Here is a 22,755-nt window from a genome sequence, read left to right as displayed (position 1 = left end):
ATGATAATATCCTAATCTCAATATCAGATATAAGTGATTTTTCTCTTTGTGGGAGTAAGAAAGCGAAACGTAGAAATGGACAGTTCATTCCTTTACTATAAGCAAAAAGCTAGATCCCCCCTAGAATATTATCAAGTAGTTATTTTTTTTGTATCTAATTTTTATTATGTAATTATAAATCATTTATCATACTCTGAGCATTAACTACTTATTTTACAGTAAATTAAGTAAAGCATATGATACTTATGAGTTATTAGCGATTAATTATAAATTTTTGTGATTACTCTAGCTTGTTACACTAAAAGTTATAGAACGCACGTTAAACGACAGTGGATAAAATATTTTGTATATTACAAAGTGCAGATGGACAGGATAGTTCTGTGAGAAATTAGGAGACTGAATAGTCCTATTCACAGTCCCCGCCGCCATCTTGGGTACAAACATGAAAACGAGGCGAGAGTTGACTCATAATCAAAATAAAAGAAGATGTTTATCTGACCTCTGATTATCTACGCAGAAAACGGCTCCCAAAACAACCGTCAAGTCGATAAATCGTGGTTTATTTGAAACCACACTTCTCGCTAAATATATTAAGATAAGGATACTCAGGCTCCAAAACAAGCAATTCAAAACAAGACAAAATAAGTGAAAAAAAAAACATTTTTACCCCTTTTTCTTGTGTGGCCTGGCTATAGAGTAAATAAATAATGAATAACACCTTATTTTTTTTTACAGCTGGTATCACCTTTGCTACAGACCAAATGCAAGTGGGCTTTTTTGTGGGTACCAGGGGGTGAAGCTTGCGAGGCACATCAAAAGGCAACATTCCAAGGAATCTGAAGTGGCCTGCCAGCTTGCAGGAACGAGTAAAAAGAACAAAGTAAAAGAACACGAAAGGCTCCGGCTCCTCGGTGATTATCACCACAATTGCAATGTCCTGAGCTTAGGCGAAGAACAACTGATTGTGGTATGCCTACCTCCCTTGTAAGTCGTGCCTTGGGTTTCACAAGAGGGACGACCTTTGGAGGCACAGAAAGAAGTGTGCGTTTAAACAGCATGGGACAGACAAAGAAGGTATTAATATTATAAACAAGTTAATGAACATACATTTCAATTCTTTTCGGACACGGTAAACGGAGGACTTTGTCGTGCAGTGCAGAAAATATACGCAGTAGATCCTGGGGATTTGATTTCGCTAAGAAATCGTAGAAGCAGATTTTCTCTGTAATAACCCTCCAAAGAAAATAGCAAAGGAGGCGGCAAGGATGTCTTCTCATGCTTTTAATTAAAAAACGATACATAGAAGGGGAATGCTGCTGGAGTCTATGATTTTGTATTTCATTTTCAGCCAACCTATATATCAAATCTGTATACGGTGAAGTGAATAAATTGTATTGTGAGCGTGACGAGGTCGGCTTCGTGGCCAAGCACGATGAACTAATAATACAGATGGGGAACTGCCTCTATGATCAGCATGGCGAGAGGCAGGCTACTTATATGAGCACCAAAATGCGGGAGATAGCCAGATTGGTGCTCGAGGTTAAAATAAATTAACCGAGCCAACATGGCCTGACTGAACTCATCACTTCCCAAATTTCGCCCTGGTAAAAGAGGGGGTGAAGCGGGTTGCCGGCTTTAGTGATGTCCGGCATATCTTCACCATCCCTAGCGCACTTCACTAGTGCACTTCACTGAAGTGGGCAACTGGGCTCAGGCGCCAAGATGATGCAGCTATCCGAGAGGCACAGGACTTCCTCCATCTCATGGATATAGAGTGGGCTCAAAAGGTATGGATCTGTTCATTCCACCTTATGTTAGATCCTTGTGGTCCGCCCTAAAATTAGTGTAGTCAGTTACAACCGCAGCATTTAACACTTTTGGCTTAATTTGATGTTTTTTTAAATATAAAAAGTTCAGCATTGATACTGATTATAAAAAGAATAGTGATAATGACGTTCAAGATATTCTAAAAGAAACTAATGTGTTAATATATTTTCAGGTATCTTCCAAGTCTATAGCCTCTGTCGGAGAGAGAAAATACAACAAAATTAATCTACTTCCTCTGGCGGAGGATCTTGCAATGCTTAGGGCGTACCTGGACAAAAATCCCCAGACAAGAAAGTGAAATTTTAGTTTGGGTTAGGCTACACCTATAAAAAGGATATCACAGACTCGTGTAATACAAATGTTTACCCAACAGAGAAGCATAGTGCTGGCATACCAGAAATGCATAAAGCTAATGTTTTTTTACTTTATTTTCCAGAATTATCAAGCACTGGCCAAGTTTCTCATATCTAGTAAAAGACAAGTGTTAGTGGTAGTGCTCCCCCAACATTACAGGAGGGTCTTTCCATTTGAAGCTATAGCAGCAGTCAGCTGTACTTTAGTAGTGCCCAGTCTTTTAACAGTCTTCATAATAAAATCTTGTAGGACATGCTCACAATGCCACAAATACAATTGTCTGCAATAGAAAGCCTGTTTTACTTTTTTTTTTAAATCTATGTCTCGTACTATATACCAGATTTCTGTTACATGATAATAGCAAACTCAAGTATAGAATATGTGAAAAATTAGTTTTGGTGAAGATGAGAAACAACTGACACCCTTCAGTGCTTATGTACAGTAGACAATTACTTATCTATAAAAAAAACTAAAAATAGTAAAAGCTAGCTGAAAAAATGTATAAAATAGTAATAAATTTCATTTCTAATATTGTAAGTTTATTCTATACTATTTTTAGTGAATGATCATACAAGCCCAGGGGCTTTATTAAGATCTTACATTAGTCAATCCCCTGATTCGAGACTACTCTAATAGTGTACATACACTATTTATTTTATACACTATTTGTGTGTGTGTTGGGTGTACCACAACTTTCCTGTAATTCAGTTCCTGGCTACAAAAGCATAAACTATGACTAATGTTGACTCTATCTGTTAAACACTTTTACAAACATTTAACCAATTACGTTTACAAAAACAAACTATGGGCTGTTATTTAAAGAACGAGCGAAATGAAAATTGCTTACCTCTGCTTCTATTACTAATCTTGTATGTTATTGAACCAAACTTGGACTGAACTTCGGTTGAATATAGTGTTAAAAAGTTGTTATAGCATCATATAAAATTAGGTCTAAGCAAGTTCTTGAAATCACCCATACTGGTACTGGTGGTTATGTGGGACTGTGGGGCTCCATCTCGGATAATATCACCCATACTGGTACTGATGGTTATGTGGGACTGTGGGGCTCTATCTTGGATAATATCACCCATACTGGTACTGATGGTTATGTGGGACTGTGGGGCTCTATCTCGGATAATATCAAAATGTTAAGGGGCAGCAGAGGCAAGTACATCTAAATAGACATCTAGTAGGTTCTAATAAGATAATTTCTCATAATAATACAATATCAAGGTGTCCAGCAAAGGGAAGGAGGGTATCTGAATAGACATCTAGAAGATCCTAATAAGGTAAGAGGGATATAACCATCTAATTGCAAATAATCAGAGGGAAACAATGATAATATCCTAATCTCAATATCAGATATAAGTGATTTTTCTCTTTGTGGGAGTAAGAAAGCGAAACGTAGAAATGGACAGTTCATTCCTTTACTATAAGCAAAAAGCTAGATCCCCCCTAGAATATTATCAAGTAGTTATTTTTTTTGTATCTAATTTTTATTATGTAATTATAAATCATTTATCATACTCTGAGCATTAACTACTTATTTTACAGTAAATTAAGTAAAGCATATGATACTTATGAGTTATTAGCGATTAATTATAAATTTTTGTGATTACTCTAGCTTGTTACACTAAAAGTTATAGAACGCACGTTAAACGACAGTGGATAAAATATTTTGATTATTACAAAGTGCAGATGGACAGGATAGTTCTGTGAGAAATTAGGAGACTGAATAGTCCTATTCACAGTCCCCGCCGCCATCTTGGGTACAAACATGAAAACGAGGCGAGAGTTGACTCATAATCAAAATAAAAGAAGATGTTTATCTGACCTCTGATTATCTACGCAGAAAACGGCTCCCAAAACAACCGTCAAGTCGATAAATCGTGGTTTATTTGAAACCACACTTCTCGCTAAATATATTAAGATAAGGATACTCAGGCTCCAAAACAAGCAATTCAAAACAAGACAAAATAAGTGAAAAAAAAACATTTTTACCCCTTTTTCTTGTGTGGCCTGGCTATAGAGTAAATAAATAATGAATAACACCTTATTTTTTTTTACAGCTGGTATCACCTTTGCTACAGACCAAATGCAAGTGGGCTTTTTTGTGGGTACCAGGGGGTGAAGCTTGCGAGGCACATCAAAAGGCAACATTCCAAGGAATCTGAAGTGGCCTGCCAGCTTGCAGGAACGAGTAAAAAGAACAAAGTAAAAGAACACGAAAGGCTCCGGCTCCTCGGTGATTATCACCACAATTGCAATGTCCTGAGCTTAGGCGAAGAACAACTGATTGTGGTATGCCTACCTCCCTTGTAAGTCGTGCCTTGGGTTTCACAAGAGGGACGACCTTTGGAGGCACAGAAAGAAGTGTGCGTTTAAACAGCATGGGACAGACAAAGAAGGTATTAATATTATAAACAAGTTAATGAACATACATTTCAATTCTTTTCGGACACGGTAAACGGAGGACTTTGTCGTGCAGTGCAGAAAATATACGCAGTAGATCCTGGGGATTTGATTTCGCTAAGAAATCGTAGAAGCAGATTTTCTCTGTAATAACCCTCCAAAGAAAATAGCAAAGGAGGCGGCAAGGATGTCTTCTCATGCTTTTAATTCAAAAAACGATACATAGAAGGGGAATGCTGCTGGAGTCTATGATTTTGTATTTCATTTTCAGCCAACCTATATATCAAATCTGTATACGGTGAAGTGAATAAATTGTATTGTGAGCGTGACGAGGTCGGCTTCGTGGCCAAGCACGATGAACTAATAATACAGATGGGGAACTGCCTCTATGATCAGCATGGCGAGAGGCAGGCTACTTATATGAGCACCAAAATGCGGGAGATAGCCAGATTGGTGCTCGAGGTTAAAATAAATTAACCGAGCCAACATGGCCTGACTGAACTCATCACTTCCCAAATTTCGCCCTGGTAAAAGAGGGGGTGAAGCGGGTTGCCGGCTTTAGTGATGTCCGGCATATCTTCACCATCCCTAGCGCACTTCACTAGTGCACTTCACTGAAGTGGGCAACTGGGCTCAGGCGCCAAGATGATGCAGCTATCCGAGAGGCACAGGACTTCCTCCATCTTATGGATATAGAGTGCGACATTTAAGAACAAAGAGATCGAGGGCAGAGTTGTGGCGGATTAGTCTAGTTGACTTAGATTTGACAAACGATTCTATGTTAAAATTGTAAAAGCCTTCATGGCATTTGTAATAAAAGAAGATGTTTATCTGACCTCTGATTATCTACGCAGAAAACGGCTCCCAAAACAACCGTCAAGTCGATAAATCGTGGTTTATTTGAAACCACACTTCTCGCTAAATATATTAAGATAAGGATACTCAGGCTCCAAAACAAGCAATTCAAAACAAGACAAAATAAGTGAAAAAAAAAAACATTTTACCCCCTTTTTCTTGTGTGGCCTGGCTATAGGGAAAATAAATAATGAATAACACCTTATTTTTTTTTTTACAGTTGGTATCACCTTTGCCACAGACCAAATGCAAGTGGGCTTTTTTGTGGGTACCAGGGGGTGAAGCTTGCGAGGCACATCAAAAGGCAACATTCCAAGGAATCTGAAGTGGCCTGCCAGCTTGCAGGAACGAGTAAAAAGAACAAAGTAAAAGAACACGAAAGGCTCCGGCTCCTTGGTGATTATCACCACAATTGCAATGTCCTGAGCTTAGGCGAAGGACAACTGATTGTGGTATGCCTACCTCCCTTGTAAGTCGTGCCTTGGGTTTCACAAGGGGGACGACCTTTGGAGGCACAGAAAGAAGTGTGCGTTTAAACAGCATGGGACAGACAAAGAAGGTATAAATATTATAAACAAGTTAATGAACATACATTTCAATTCTTTTCGGACACGATAAACGGAGGACTTTGTCGTGCAGTGCAGAAAATATACGCAGTAGATCCTGGGGTTTGATTTCGCTAAGAAATCGTAGAAGCAGATTTTCTCTGTAATAACCCTCCAAAGAAAATAGCAAAGGAGGCGGCAAGGATGTCTTCTCATGCTTTTAATTAAAAAAACGATACATAGAAGGGGAATGCTGCTGGAGTCTATGATTTTGTATTTCATTTTCAGCCAACCTATATATCAAATCTGTATACGGTGAAGTGAATAAATTGTATTGTGAGCGTGAAGAGGCCGGCTTCGTGGCCAAGCGCGATGAACTAATAATACAGATGGGGAACTGCCTCTATGATCAGCATGGCGAGAGGCAGGCTACTTATATGAGCACCAAAATGCGGGAGATAGCCAGATTGGTGCTCGAGGTTAAAATAAATTAACCGAGCCAACATGGCCTGACTGAACTCATCACTTCCCAAATTTCGCCCTGGTAAAAGAGGGGGTGAAGCGGGTTGCCGGCTTTAGTGATGTCCGGCATATCTTCACCATCCCTAGCGCACTTCACTAGTGCACTTCACTGAAGTGGGCAACTGGGCTCAGGCGCCAAGATGATGCAGCTATCCGAGAGGCACAGGACTTCCTCCATCTCATGGATATAGAGTGGGCTCAAAAGGTATGGATCTGTTCATTCCACCTTATGTTAGATCCTTGTGGTCCGCCCTAAAATTAGTGTAGTCAGTTACAACCGCAGCATTTAACACTTTTGGCTTAATTTGATGTTTTTTTAAATATAAAAAGTTCAGCATTGATACTGATTATAAAAAGAATAGTGATAATGACGTTCAAGATATTCTAAAAGAAACTAATGTGTTAATATATTTTCAGGTATCTTCCAAGTCTATAGCCTCTGTCGGAGAGAGAAAATACAACAAAATTAATCTACTTCCTCTGGCGGAGGATCTTGCAATGCTTAGGGCGTACCTGGACAAAAATCCCCAGACAAGAAAGTGAAATTTTAGTTTGGGTTAGGCTACACCTATAAAAAGGATATCACAGACTCGTGTAATACAAATGTTTACCCAACAGAGAAGCATAGTGCTGGCATACCAGAAATGCATAAAGCTAATGTTTTTTTAATTTATTTTCCAGAATTATCAAGCACTGGCCAAGTTTCTCATATCTAGTAAAAGACAAGTGTTAGTGGTAGTGCTCCCCCAACATTACAGGAGGGTCTTTCCATTTGAAGCTATAGCAGCAGTCAGCTGTACTTTAGTAGTGCCCAGTCATTTAACAGTCTTCATAATAAAATCTTGTAGGACATGCTCACAATGCCACAAATACAATTGTCTGCAATAGAAAGCCTGTTTTACTTTTTTTTTTAAATCTATGTCTCGTACTATATACCAGATTTCTGTTACATGATAATAGCAAACTCAAGTATAGAATATGTGAAAAATTTGTTTTGGTGAAGATGAGAAACAACTGACACCCTTCAGTGCTTATGTACAGTAGACAATTACTTATCTATAAAAAAAACTAAAAATAGTAAAAGCTAGCTGAAAAAATGTATAAAATAGTAATAAATTTAATTTCTAATATTGTAAGTTTATTCTATACTATTTTTAGTGAATGATCATACAAGCCCAGGGGCTTTATTAAGATCTTACATTAGTCAATCCCCTGATTCGAGACTACTCTTATAGTGTACATACACTATTTATTTTATACACTATTTGTGTGTGTGTTGGGTGTACCACAACTTTCCTGTAATTCAGTTCCTGGCTACAAAAGCATAAACTATGACTAATGTTGACTCTATCTGTTAAACACTTTTACAAACATTTAACCAATTACGTTTACAAAAACAAACTATGGGCTGTTATTTAAAGAACGAGCGAAATGAAAATTGCTTACCTCTGCTTCTATTACTAATCTTGTATGTTATTGAACCAAACTTGGACTGAACTTCGGTTGAATATAGTGTTAAAAAGTTGTTATAGCATCATATAAAATTAGGTATAAGCAAGTTCTTGAAATCACCCATACTGGTACTGGTAGTTATGTGGGACTGTGGGGCTCCATCTCGGATAATAATACCCATACTGGTACTGATGGTTATGTGGGACTGTGGGGCTCTATCTCGGATAATATCACCCATACTGGTACTGATGGTTATGTGGGACTGTGGGGCTCTATCTCGGATAATATCAAAATGTTAAGGGGCAGCAGAGGCAAGTACATCTAAATAGACATCTAGTAGGTTCTAATAAGATAATTTCTGATAATAATACAATATCAAGGTGTCCAGAAAAGGGAAGGAGGGTATCTGAATAGACATCTAGAAGATCCTAATAAGATAAGAGGGATATAACCATCTAATTGCAAATAATCAGAGGGAAACAATGATAATATCCTAATCTCAATATCAGATATAAGTGATTTTTCTCTTTGTGGGAGTAAGAAAGCCAAACGTAGAAATGGACATTACATCCCTTTACTATCAGCAAAAAGCTAGATCCCCCCTAGAATATTATCAAGTGGTTATTTTTTTTGTATCTAATTTTTATTATGTAATTATATTCATTTATCATACTCTGATTGAAATACCAAGTAAACACATGTGGCATAAAAAATACCTGGTCAATTTGGATAGAGCATTAACTACTTATTTTACAGTCAAGTAAGTAAAGCATATGATACTTATGAGTTATGAGCGATTAATTATAAATTTTTGTGATTACTCTAGCTTGTTACACTAAAAGTTATAGAACGCACAATAAAATATTCCGGTTCCGAATTTAAACGACAGTGGATAAAATATTTTTATTATTACAAAGTGCAGATGGACAGGATAGTTCTGTGAGAAATTAGGAGACTGAATAGTCCTATTCACAGTCCCCGCCGCCATCTTGGATACAAACATGAAAACAAGGCGAGAGTTGACTCATAATCAAAACAAACATTGTTGTCATTGCTGAGTTTTTGGCAAAAATGGTTCTAGTTTATCAAAATGTCAATCTCAATTCGTTAGAAGACATTCAGAAACTTTCTGTAAAGAGTCTTAGAGATGTTTTACGTTCCTACAAAGAAAATACGAGCGGCATAAAGGCCGATCTCGTCCTAAAAGTCTACGCGATTCTTATGTCACACGTGCTAGATGGCGGGCCAAGTGTCCGGAAGTAGAAAACCCGCAAGATTGCGTTACTTTATAATACTGTATTACGTTACATATTTAGTTTTGTTATGTGATCATGTTGTAATTCGAGATAGGTAAAAAAGGGGGTTGTGCCCCTAGAGTTGAGATGCGAGTGTACTATTACTACGGAGAGTTTGTGATCAAGAAATAAAGTAAAGAGAATATAAGTGAGTTTATTTGGTTGTCCCCGACAAGCTCAACACAAGTTCAAAGTCAAACTGGTAAAGATACTGCAACTTTCAAGTACTCAGCAGTTCTGCATATATATATCTATAATTAATAACTAATCTAATCTAAAACTATTTAACTAAACTATGATGTGAGCAAATATATAAAATAAGGATATTGATAGGTAAAATATTAACAACTATGTACAATATATGGTTTGTAACAATAATAATATAAAATTGTGATAAAATTGACATTAGTAGCAGCAGTTACGAGCAGAAGAGACAGTAAGGTTGCGGGAAGAGGAGCACTTAGGGCAAATGGATTTCCAGGTGTTAGTGTTATCTGTGTCGTAGCTGTTAGTAAACGCAGGTAAGTAGTGGCAAGTTAAACAGGATTTAAACTGGTTAAGTGAGCTAGCAGAGCGAGTAGACGTAGATAGATTATTCCGCAGTTTAGGGATACGATTGAAGTAGCTTGATGGAAAAAGTTTAGTGCGACATTTAGGAACAAAGAGATCGAGGGCAGTGTTGTGGCGGATTAGTCTAGTTGACTTAGATTTGACAAACGATTCTATGTTAAAATTGTAAAAGCCTTCATGGCATTTGTAATAAAAGAAGATGTTTATCTGACATCTGATTATCTACGCAGAAAACGGCTCCCAAAACAACCGTCAAGTCGATAAATCGTGGTTTATTTGAAACCACACTTCTCGCTAAATATATTAAGATAAGGATACTCAGGCTCCAAAACAAGCAATTCAAAACAAGACAAAATAAGTGAAAAAAAAAAACATTTTTACCCCTTTTTCTTGTGTGGCCTGGCTATAGAGTAAATAAATAATGAATAACACCTTATTTTTTTTTTACAGCTGGTACCCCCTTGCCACAGACCAAATGCAAGTGGGCTTTTTTGTGGGTACCAGGGGGTGAAGCTTGCGAGGCACATCAAAAGGCAACATTCCAAGGAATCTGAAGTGGCCTGCCAGCTTGCAGGAACGAGTAAAAAGAACAAAGTAAAAGAACACGAAAGGCTCCGGCTCCTCGGTGATTATCACCACAATTGCAATGTCCTGAGCTTAGGCGAAGAACAACTGATTGTGGTATGCCTACCTCCCTTGTAAGTCGTGCCTTGGGTTTCACAAGAGGGACGACCTTTGGAGGCACAGAAAGAAGTGTGCGTTTAAACAGCATGGGACAGACAAAGAAGGTATTAATATTATAAACAAGTTAATGAACATACATTTCAATTCTTTTCGGACACGGTAAACGGAGGACTTTGTCGTGCAGTGCAGAAAATATACGCAGTAGATCCTGGGGATTTGATTTCGCTAAGAAATCGTAGAAGCAGATTTTCTCTGTAATAACCCTCCAAAGAAAATAGCAAAGGAGGCGGCAAGGATGTCTTCTCATGCTTTTAATTAAAAAAACGATACATAGAAGGGGAATGCTGCTGGAGTCTATGATTTTGTATTTCATTTTCAGCCAACCTATATATCAAATCTGTATACGGTGAAGTGAATAAATTGTATTGTGAGCGTGACGAGGTCGGCTTCGTGGCCAAGCACGATGAACTAATAATACAGATGGGGAACTGCCTCTATGATCAGCATGGCGAGAGGCAGGCTACTTATATGAGCACCAAAATGCGGGAGATAGCCAGATTGGTGCTCGAGGTTAAAATAAATTAACCGAGCCAACATGGCCTGACTGAACTCATCACTTCCCAAATTTCGCCCTGGTAAAAGAGGGGGTGAAGCGGGTTGCCGGCTTTAGTGATGTCCGGCATATCTTCACCATCCCTAGCGCACTTCACTAGTGCACTTCACTGAAGTGGGCAACTGGGCTCAGGCGCCAAGATGATGCAGCTATCCGAGAGGCACAGGACTTCCTCCATCTCATGGATATAGAGTGGGCTCAAAAGGTATGGATCTGTTCATTCCACCTTATGTTAGATCCTTGTGGTCCGCCCTAAAATTAGTGTAGTCAGTTACAACCGCAGCATTTAACACTTTTGGCTTAATTTGATGTTTTTTTAAATATAAAAAGTTCAGCATTGATACTGATTATAAAAAGAATAGTGATAATGACGTTCAAGATATTCTAAAAGAAACTAATGTGTTAATATATTTTCAGGTATCTTCCAAGTCTATAGCCTCTGTCGGAGAGAGAAAATACAACAAAATTAATCTACTTCCTCTGGCGGAGGATCTTGCAATGCTTAGGGCGTACCTGGACAAAAATCCCCAGACAAGAAAGTGAAATTTTAGTTTGGGTTAGGCTACACCTATAAAAAGGATATCACAGACTCGTGTAATACAAATGTTTACCCAACAGAGAAGCATAGTGCTGGCATACCAGAAATGCATAAAGCTAATGTTTTTTTAATTTATTTTCCAGAATTATCAAGCACTGGCCAAGTTTCTCATATCTAGTAAAAGACAAGTGTTAGTGGTAGTGCTCCCCCAACATTACAGGAGGGTCTTTCCATTTGAAGCTATAGCAGCAGTCAGCTGTACTTTAGTAGTGCCCAGTCTTTTAACAGTCTTCATAATAAAATCTTGTAGGACATGCTCACAATGCCACAAATACAATTGTCTGCAATAGAAAGCCTGTTTTACTTTTTTTTTTAAATCTATGTCTCGTACTATATACCAGATTTCTGTTACATGATAATAGCAAACTCAAGTATAGAATATGTGAAAAATTTGTTTTGGTGAAGATGAGAAACAACTGACACCCTTCAGTGCTTATGTACAGTAGACAATTACTTATCTATAAAAAAAACTAAAAATAGTAAAAGCTAGCTGAAAAAATGTATAAAATAGTAATAAATTTCATTTCTAATATTGTAAGTTTATTCTATACTATTTTTAGTGAATGATGATACAAGCCCAGGGGCTTTATTAAGATCTTACATTAGTCAATCACCTGATTCGAGACTACTCTAATAGTGTACATACACTATTTATTTTATACACTATTTGTGTGTGTGTTGGGTGTACCACAACTTTCCTGTAATTCAGTTCCTGGCTACAAAAGCATAAACTATGGCTAATGTTGACTCTATCTGTTAAACACTTCTACAAACATTTAACCAATTACGTTTACAAAAACAAACTATGGGCTGTTATTTAAAGAACGAGCGAAATGAAAATTGCTTACCTCTGCTTCTATTACTAATCTTGTATGTTATTGAACCAAACTTGGACTGAACTTCGGTTGAATATAGTGTTAAAAAGTTGTTATAGCATCATATAAAATTAGGTCTAAGCAAGTTCTTGAAATCACCCATACTGGTACTGGTGGTTATGTGGGACTGTGGGGCTCCATCTCGGATAATATCACCCATACTGGTACTGATGGTTATGTGGGACTGTGGGGCTCTATCTTGGATAATATCACCCATACTGGTACTGATGGTTATGTGGGACTGTGGGGCTCTATCTCGGATAATATCAAAATGTTAAGGGGCAGCAGAGGCAAGTACATCTAAATAGACATCTAGTAGGTTCTAATAAGATAATTTCTCATAATAATACAATATCAAGGTGTCCAGCAAAGGGAAGGAGGGTATCTGAATAGACATCTAGAAGATCCTAATAAGGTAAGAGGGATATAACCATCTAATTGCAAATAATCAGAGGGAAACAATGATAATATCCTAATCTCAATATCAGATATAAGTGATTTTTCTCTTTGTGGGAGTAAGAAAGCGAAACGTAGAAATGGACAGTTCATTCCTTTACTATAAGCAAAAAGCTAGATCCCCCCTAGAATATTATCAAGTAGTTATTTTTTTTGTATCTAATTTTTATTATGTAATTATAAATCATTTATCATACTCTGAGCATTAACTACTTATTTTACAGTAAATTAAGTAAAGCATATGATACTTATGAGTTATTAGCGATTAATTATAAATTTTTGTGATTACTCTAGCTTGTTACACTAAAAGTTATAGAACGCACGTTAAACGACAGTGGATAAAATATTTTGATTATTACAAAGTGCAGATGGACAGGATAGTTCTGTGAGAAATAAGGAGACTGAATAGTCCTATTCACAGTCCCCGCCGCCATCTTGGGTACAAACATGAAAACGAGGCGAGAGTTGACTCATAATCAAAATAAAAGAAGATGTTTATCTGACCTCTGATTATCTACGCAGAAAACGGCTCCCAAAACAACCGTCAAGTCGATAAATCGTGATTTATTTGAAACCACACTTCTCGCTAAATATATTAAGATAAGGATACTCAGGCTCCAAAACAAGCAATTCAAAACAAGACAAAATAAGTGAAAAAAAAAAACATTTTTACCCCTTTTTCTTGTGTGGCCTGGCTATAGAGTAAATAAATAATGAATAACACCTTATTTTTTTTACAGCTGGTACCCCCTTGCCACAGACCAAATGCAAGTGGGCTTTTTTGTGGGTACCAGGGGGTGAAGCTTGCGAGGCACATCAAAAGGCAACATTCCAAGGAATCTGAAGTGGCCTGCCAGCTTGCAGGAACGAGTAAAAAGAACAAAGTAAAAGAACACGAAAGGCTCCGGCTCCTCGGTGATTATCACCACAATTGCAATGTCCTGAGCTTAGGCGAAGAACAACTGATTGTGGTATGCCTACCTCCCTTGTAAGTCGTGCCTTGGGTTTCACAAGAGGGACGACCTTTGGAGGCACAGAAAGAAGTGTGCGTTTAAACAGCATGGGACAGACAAAGAAGGTATTAATATTATAAACAAGTTAATGAACATACATTTCAATTCTTTTCGGACACGGTAAACGGAGGACTTTGTCGTGCAGTGCAGAAAATATACGCAGTAGATCCTGGGGATTTGATTTCGCTAAGAAATCGTAGAAGCAGATTTTCTCTGTAATAACCCTCCAAAGAAAATAGCAAAGGAGGCGGCAAGGATGTCTTCTCATGCTTTTAATTAAAAAAACGATACATAGAAGGGGAATGCTGCTGGAGTCTATGATTTTGTATTTCATTTTCAGCCAACCTATATATCAAATCTGTATACGGTGAAGTGAATAAATTGTATTGTGAGCGTGACGAGGTCGGCTTCGTGGCCAAGCACGATGAACTAATAATACAGATGGGGAACTGCCTCTATGATCAGCATGGCGAGAGGCAGGCTACTTATATGAGCACCAAAATGCGGGAGATAGCCAGATTGGTGCTCGAGGTTAAAATAAATTAACCGAGCCAACATGGCCTGACTGAACTCATCACTTCCCAAATTTCGCCCTGGTAAAAGAGGGGGTGAAGCGGGTTGCCGGCTTTAGTGATGTCCGGCATATCTTCACCATCCCTAGCGCACTTCACTAGTGCACTTCACTGAAGTGGGCAACTGGGCTCAGGCGCCAAGATGATGCAGCTATCCGAGAGGCACAGGACTTCCTCCATCTTATGGATATAGAGTGCGACATTTAAGAACAAAGAGATCGAGGGCAGAGTTGTGGCGGATTAGTCTAGTTGACTTAGATTTGACAAACGATTCTATGTTAAAATTGTAAAAGCCTTCATGGCATTTGTAATAAAAGAAGATGTTTATCTGACCTCTGATTATCTACGCAGAAAACGGCTCCCAAAACAACCGTCAAGTCGATAAATCGTGGTTTATTTGAAACCACACTTCTCGCTAAATATATTAAGATAAGGATACTCAGGCTCCAAAACAAGCAATTCAAAACAAGACAAAATAAGTGAAAAAAAAAACATTTTACCCCCTTTTTCTTGTGTGGCCTGGCTATAGGGAAAATAAATAATGAATAACACCTTATTTTTTTTTTTACAGTTGGTATCACCTTTGCCACAGACCAAATGCAAGTGGGCTTTTTTGTGGGTACCAGGGGGTGAAGCTTGCGAGGCACATCAAAAGGCAACATTCCAAGGAATCTGAAGTGGCCTGGCAGCTTGCAGGAACGAGTAAAAAGAACAAAGTAAAAGAACACGAAAGGCTCCGGCTCCTTGGTGATTATCACCACAATTGCAATGTCCTGAGCTTAGGCGAAGGACAACTGATTGTGGTATGCCTACCTCCCTTGTAAGTCGTGCCTTGGGTTTCACAAGGGGGACGACCTTTGGAGGCACAGAAAGAAGTGTGCGTTTAAACAGCATGGGACAGACAAAGAAGGTATAAATATTATAAACAAGTTAATGAACATACATTTCAATTCTTTTCGGACACGATAAACGGAGGACTTTGTCGTGCAGTGCAGAAAATATACGCAGTAGATCCTGGGGTTTGATTTCGCTAAGAAATCGTAGAAGCAGATTTTCTCTGTAATAACCCTCCAAAGAAAATAGCAAAGGAGGCGGCAAGGATGTCTTCTCATGCTTTTAATTAAAAAAACGATACATAGAAGGGGAATGCTGCTGGAGTCTATGATTTTGTATTTCATTTTCAGCCAACCTATATACCAAATCTGTATACGGTGAAGTGAATAAATTGTATTGTGAGCGTGACGAGGCCGGCTTCGTGGCCAAGCGCGATGAACTAATAATACAGATGGGGAACTGCCTCTATGATCAGCATGGCGAGAGGCAGGCTACTTATATGAGCACCAAAATGCGGGAGATAGCCAGATTGGTGCTCGAGGTTAAAATAAATTAACCGAGCCAACATGGCCTGACTGAACTCATCACTTCCCAAATTTCGCCCTGGTAAAAGAGGGGGTGAAGCGGGTTGCCGGCTTTAGTGATGTCCGGCATATCTTCACCATCCCTAGCGCACTTCACTAGTGCACTTCACTGAAGTGGGCAACTGGGCTCAGGCGCCAAGATGATGCAGCTATCCGAGAGGCACAGGACTTCCTCCATCTCATGGATATAGAGTGGGCTCAAAAGGTATGGATCTGTTCATTCCACCTTATGTTAGATCCTTGTGGTCCGCCCTAAAATTAGTGTAGTCAGTTACAACCGCAGCATTTAACACTTTTGGCTTAATTTGATGTTTTTTTAAATATAAAAAGTTCAGCATTGATACTGATTATAAAAAGAATAGTGATAATGACGTTCAAGATATTCTAAAAGAAACTAATGTGTTAATATATTTTCAGGTATCTTCCAAGTCTATAGCCTCTGTCGGAGAGAGAAAATACAACAAAATTAATCTACTTCCTCTGGCGGAGGATCTTGCAATGCTTAGGGCGTACCTGGACAAAAATCCCCAGACAAGAAAGTGAAATTTTAGTTTGGGTTAGGCTACACCTATAAAAAGGATATCACAGACTCGTGTAATACAAATGTTTACCCAACAGAGAAGCATAGTGCTGGCATACCAGAAATGCATAAAGCTAATGTTTTTTTAATTTATTTTCCAGAATTATCAAGCACTGGCCAAGTTTCTCATATCTAGTAAAAGACAAGTGTTAGTGGTAGTGCTCCCCCAACATTACAGGAGGGTCTTTCCATTTGAAGCTATAGCAGCAGTCAGCTGTACTTTAGTAGTGCCCAGTCTTTTAACAGTCTTCATAATAAAATCTTGTAGGACATGCTCACAATGCCACAAATACAATTGTCTGCAATAGAAAGCCTGTTTTACTTTTTTTTTAAATCTATGTCTCGTACTATATACCAGATTTCTGTTACATGATAATAGCAAACTCAAGTATAGAATATGTGAAAAATTTGTTTTGGTGAAGATGAGAAACAACTGACACCCTTCAGTGCTTATGTACAGTAGACAATTACTTATCTATAAAAAAAACTAAAAATAGTAAAAGCTAGCTGAAAAAATGTATAAAATAGTAATAAATTTCATTTCTAATATTGTAAGTTTATTCTATACTATTTTTAGTGAATGATCATACAAGCCCAGGGGCTTTATTAAGATCTTACATTAGTCAATCCCCTGATTCGAGACTACTCTTATAGTGTACATACACTATTTATTTTATACACTATTTGTGTGTGTGTTGGGTGTACCACAACTTTCCTGTAATTCAGTTCCTGGCTACAAAAGCATAAACTATGACTAATGTTGACTCTATCTGTTAAACACTTTTACAAACATTTAACCAATTACGTTTACAAAAACAAACTATGGGCTGTTATTTAAAGAACGAGCGAAATGAAAATTGCTTACCTCTGCTTCTATTACTAATCTTGTATGTTATTGAACCAAACTTGGACTGAACTTCGGTTGAATATAGTGTTAAAAAGTTGTTATAGCATCATATAAAATTATGTATAAGCAAGTTCTTGAAATCACCCATACTGGTACTGGTAGTTATGTGGGACTGTGGGGCTCCATCTCGGATAATATCACCCATACTGGTACTGATGGTTATGTGGGACTGTGGGGCTCTATCTCGGATAATATCACCCATACTGGTACTGATGGTTATGTGGGACTGTGGGGCTCTATCTCGGATAATATCAAAATGTTAAGGGGCAGCAGAGGCAAGTACATCTAAATAGACATCTAGTAGGTTCTAATAAGATAATTTCTGATAATAATACAATATCAAGGTGTCCAGAAAAGGGAAGGAGGGTATCTGAATAGACATCTAGAAGATCCTAATAAGATAAGAGGGATATAACCATCTAATTGCAAATAATCAGAGGGAAACAATGATAATATCCTAATCTCAATATCAGATATAAGTGATTTTTCTCTTTGTGGGAGTAAGAAAGCCAAACGTAGAAATGGACATTACATCCCTTTACTATCAGCAAAAAGCTAGATCCCCCCTAGAATATTATCAAGTGGTTATTTTTTTGTATCTAATTTTTATTATGTAATTATATTCATTTATCATACTCTGATTGAAATACCAAGTAAACACATGTGGCATAAAAAATACCTGGTCAATTTGGATAGAGCATTAACTACTTATTTCACAGTCAAGTAAGTAAAGCATATGATACTTATGAGTTATGAGCGATTAATTATAAATTTTTGTGATTACTCTAGCTTGTTACACTAAAAGTTATAGAACGCACAATAAAATATTCCGGTTCCGAATTTAAACGACAGTGGATAAAATATTTTTATTATTACAAAGTGCAGATGGACAGGATAGTTCTGTGAGAAATTAGGAGACTGAATAGTCCTATTCACAGTCCCCGCCGCCATCTTGGATACAAACATGAAAACAAGGCGAGAGTTGACTCATAATCAAAACAAACATTGTTGTCATTGCTGAGTTTTTGGCAAAAATGGTTCTAGTTTATCAAAATGTCAATCTCAATTCGTTAGAAGACATTCAGAAACTTTCTGTAAAGAGTCTTAGAGATGTTTTACGTTCCTACAAAGAAAATACGCGCGGCATAAAGGCCGATCTCGTCCTAAAAGTCTACGCGATTCTTATGTCACACGTGCTAGATGGCGGGCCAAGTGTCCGGAAGTAGAAAACCCGCAAGATTGCGTTACTTTATAATACTGTATTACGTTACATATTTAGTTTTGTTATGTGATCATGTTGTAATTCGAGATAGGTAAAAAAGGGGGTTGTGCCCCTAGAGTTGAGATGCGAGTGTACTATTACTACGGAGAGTTTGTGATCAAGAAATAAAGTAAAGAGAATATAAGTGAGTTTATTTGGTTGTCCCCGACAAGCTCAACACAAGTTCAAAGTCAAACTGGTAAAGATACTGCAACTTTCAAGTACTCAGCAGTTCTGCATATATATATCTATAATTAATAACTAATCTAATCTAAAACTATTTAACTAAACTATGATGTGAGCAAATATATAAAATAAGGACATTGATAGGTAAAATATTAACAACTATGTACAATATATGGTTTGTAACAATAATAATATAAAATTGTGATAAAATTGACATTAGTAGCAGCAGTTACGAGCAGAAGAGACAGTAAGGTTGCGGGAAGAGGAGCACTTAGGGCAAATGGATTTCCAGGTGTTAGTGTTATCTGTGTCGTAGCTGTTAGTAAACGCAGGTAAGTAGTGGCAAGTTAAACAGGATTTAAACTGGTTAAGTGAGCTAGCAGAGCGAGTAGACGTAGATAGATTATTCCGCAGTTTAGGGATACGATTGAAGTAGCTTGATGGAAAAAGTTTAGTGCGACATTTAGGAACAAAGAGATCGAGGGCAGTGTTGTGGCGGATTAGTCTAGTTGACTTAGATTTGACAAACGATTCTATGTTAAAATTGTAAAAGCCTTCATGGCATTTGTAATAAAAGAAGATGTTTATCTGACATCTGATTATCTACGCAGAAAACGGCTCCCAAAACAACCGTCAAGTCGATAAATCGTGGTTTATTTGAAACCACACTTCTCGCTAAATATATTAAGATAAGGATACTCAGGCTCCAAAACAAGCAATTCAAAACAAGACAAAATAAGTGAAAAAAAAAACATTTTTACCCCTTTTTCTTGTGTGGCCTGGCTATAGGAAAAATAAATAATGAATAACACCTTATTTTTTTTTTTACAGTTGGTATCACCTTTGCCACAGACCAAATGCAAGTGGGCTTTTTTGTGGGTACCAGGGGGTGAAGCTTGCGAGGCACATCAAAAGGCAACATTCCAAGGAATCTGAAGTGGCCTGCCAGCTTGCAGGAACGAGTAAAAAGAACAAAGTAAAAGAACACGAAAGGCTCCGGCTCCTCGGTGATTATCACCACAATTGCAATGTCCTGAGCTTAGGCGAAGGACAACTGATTGTGGTATGCCTACCTCCCTTGTAAGTCGTGCCTTGGGTTTCACAAGGGGGACGACCTTTGGAGGCACAGAAAGAAGTGTGCGTTTAAACAGCATGGGACAGACGAAGAAGGTATAAATATTATAAACAAGTTAATGAACATACATTTCAATTCTTTCCGGACACGGTAAACGGAGGACTTTGTCGTGCAGTGCAGAAAATATACGCAGTAGATCCTGGAGATTTGATTTCGCTAAGAAATCGTAGAAGCAGATTTTCTCTGTAATAACCCTCCAAAGAAAATAGCAAAGGAGGCGGCAAGGATGTCTTCTCATGCTTTTAATTAAAAAACGATACATAGAAGGGGAATGCTGCTGGAGTCTATGATTTTTTATTTCATTTTCAGCCAACCTATATACTAAATCTGTATACGGTGAAGTGAATAAATTGTATTGTAAGCGTGACGAGGTCGGCTTCGTGGCCAAGCACGATGAACTAATAATACAGATGGGGAACTGCCTCTATGATCAGCATGGCGAGAGGCAGGCTACTTATATGAGCACCAAAATGCGGGAGATAGCCAGATTGGTGCTCGAGGTTAAAATAAATTAACCGAGCCAACATGGCCTGACTGAACTCATCACTTCCCAAATTTCGCCCTGGTAAAAGAGGGGGTGAAGCGGGTTGCCGGCTTTAGTGATGTCGGGCATATCTTCACCATCCCTAGCGCACTTCACTAGTGCACTTCACTGAAGTGGGCAACTGGGCTCAGGCGCCAAGATGATGCAGCTATCCGAGAGGCACAGGACTTCCTCCATCTTATGGATATAGAGTGCGACATTTAGGAACAAAGAGATCGAGGGCAGAGTTGTGGCGGATTAGTCTAGTTGACTTAGATTTGACAAACGATTCTATGTTAAAATTGTAAAAGCCTTCATGGCATTTGTAATAAAAGAAGATGTTTATCTGACCTCTGATTATCTACGCAGAAAACGGCTCCCAAAACAACCGTCAAGTCGATAAATCGTGGTTTATTTGAAACCACACTTCTCGCTAAATATATTAAGATAAGGATACTCAGGCTCCAAAACAAGCAATTCAAAACAAGACAAAATAAGTGAAAAAAAAAAACATTTTTACCCCCTTTTTCTTGTGTGGCCTGGCTATAGGGAAAATAAATAATGAATAACACCTTATTTTTTTTTTACAGTTGGTATCACCTTTGCCACAGACCAAATGCAAGTGGGCTTTTTTGTGGGTACCAGGGGGTGAAGCTTGCGAGGCACATCAAAAGGCAACATTCCAAGGAATCTGAAGTGGCCTGCCAGCTTGCAGGAACGAGTAAAAAGAACAAAGTAAAAGAACACGAAAGGCTCCGGCTCCTCGGTGATTATCACCACAATTGCAATGTCCGGAGCTTAGGCGAAGGACAACTGATTGTGGTATGCCTACCTCCCTTGTAAGTCGTGCCTTGGGTTTCACAAGGGGGACGACCTTTGGAGGCACAGAAAGAAGTGTGCGTTTAAACAGCATGGGACAGACAAAGAAGGTATAAATATTATAAACAAGTTCATGAACATACATTTCAATTCTTTTCGGACACGGTAAACGGAGGACTTTGTCGTGCAGTGCAGAAAATATACGCAGTAGATCCTGGGGATTTGTTTTCGCTAAGAAATCGTAGAAGCAGATTTTCTCTGTAATAACCCTCCAAAGAAAATAGCAAAGGAGGCGGCAAGGATGTCTTCTCATGCTTTTAATTAAAAAAACGATACATAGAAGGGGAATGCTGCTGGAGTCTATGATTTAGTATTTCATTTTCAGCCAACCTATATACCAAATCTGTATACGGTGAAGTGAATAAATTGTATTGTGAGCGTGACGAGGTCGGCTTCGTGGCCAAGCACGATGAACTAATAATACAGATGGGGAACTGCCTCTATGATCAGCATGGCGAGAGGCAGGCTACTTATATGAGCACCAAAATGAGGGAGATAGCCAGATTGGTGCTCGAGGTTAAAATAAATGAACCGAGCCAACATGGCCTGACTGAACTCATCACTTCCCGAAATTTCGCCCTGGTAAAAGAGGGGGTGAAGCGGGTTGCCGGCTTTAGTGGTGCCCGGCATATCTTCACCATCCCTAGCGCACTTCACTAGTGCACTTCACTGAAGTGGGCAACTGGGCTCAGGCGCCAAGATGATGCAGCTATCCTCCATCTTATGGATATAGAGTGGGCTCAAAAGGTATGGATCTGTTCATTCCACATTATGTTAGATCCTTGTGGTCCGCCCTAAAATTAGTGTAGTCAGTTACAACCGCAGCATTTAACACTTTTGGCTTAATTTGATGTTTTTTTAAATATAAAAAGTTCAGCATTTATACTGATTATAAAAAGAATAGTGATAATGACTTTCAAGCTATTCTAAAAGAAACTAATGTGTTAATATATTTTCAGGTATCTTCCAAGTCCCTAGCCTCTGTCGGAGAGAGAAAATACAACAAAATTAATCTACTTCCTCTGGCGGAGGATCTTGCAATGCTTAGGGCGTACCTGGACAAAAATCCCCAGACAAGAAAGTGAAATTTTAGTTTGGGTTAGGCTACACCTATAAAAAGGATATCACAGACTCGTGTAATACAAATGTTTACCCAACAGAGAAGCATAGTGCTGGCATACCAGAAATGCATAAAGCTAATGTTTTTTTAATTTATTTTCCAG

The 22,755-nt window shown here is 38.3% G+C and overlaps 3 long non-coding RNA genes across 3 annotated transcripts; all 3 read left to right on the top strand.

The window, feature by feature from the left end:
• The first annotated feature begins 3,693 nt into the window (after positions 1-3,693).
• LOC125568031 lies at positions 3,694-5,800 on the top strand. Its single transcript, XR_007312030.1, has 2 exons — positions 3,694-4,589; positions 5,669-5,800. It is a non-coding gene; the product is annotated as an uncharacterized LOC125568031 (long non-coding RNA).
• A 2,900-nt stretch (positions 5,801-8,700) lies between these two features.
• On the top strand, positions 8,701-12,259 carry LOC125568016. Its single transcript, XR_007312008.1, has 2 exons — positions 8,701-9,464; positions 11,811-12,259. It is a non-coding gene; the product is annotated as an uncharacterized LOC125568016 (long non-coding RNA).
• A 6,477-nt stretch (positions 12,260-18,736) lies between these two features.
• LOC125568015 lies at positions 18,737-22,755 on the top strand. Its single transcript, XR_007312007.1, has 4 exons — positions 18,737-19,008; positions 19,827-20,165; positions 21,244-21,582; positions 21,858-22,755. It is a non-coding gene; the product is annotated as an uncharacterized LOC125568015 (long non-coding RNA).

The sequence above is a fragment of the Nematostella vectensis genome, chromosome 6, assembly GCF_932526225.1.
Source record: "Nematostella vectensis chromosome 6, jaNemVect1.1, whole genome shotgun sequence".
Lineage (NCBI taxonomy): Eukaryota > Metazoa > Cnidaria > Anthozoa > Actiniaria > Edwardsiidae > Nematostella > Nematostella vectensis.
The sequence above is the reverse complement of the archived record's forward strand: the minus strand, read 5'-3'. Positions and strand labels throughout refer to the sequence as shown.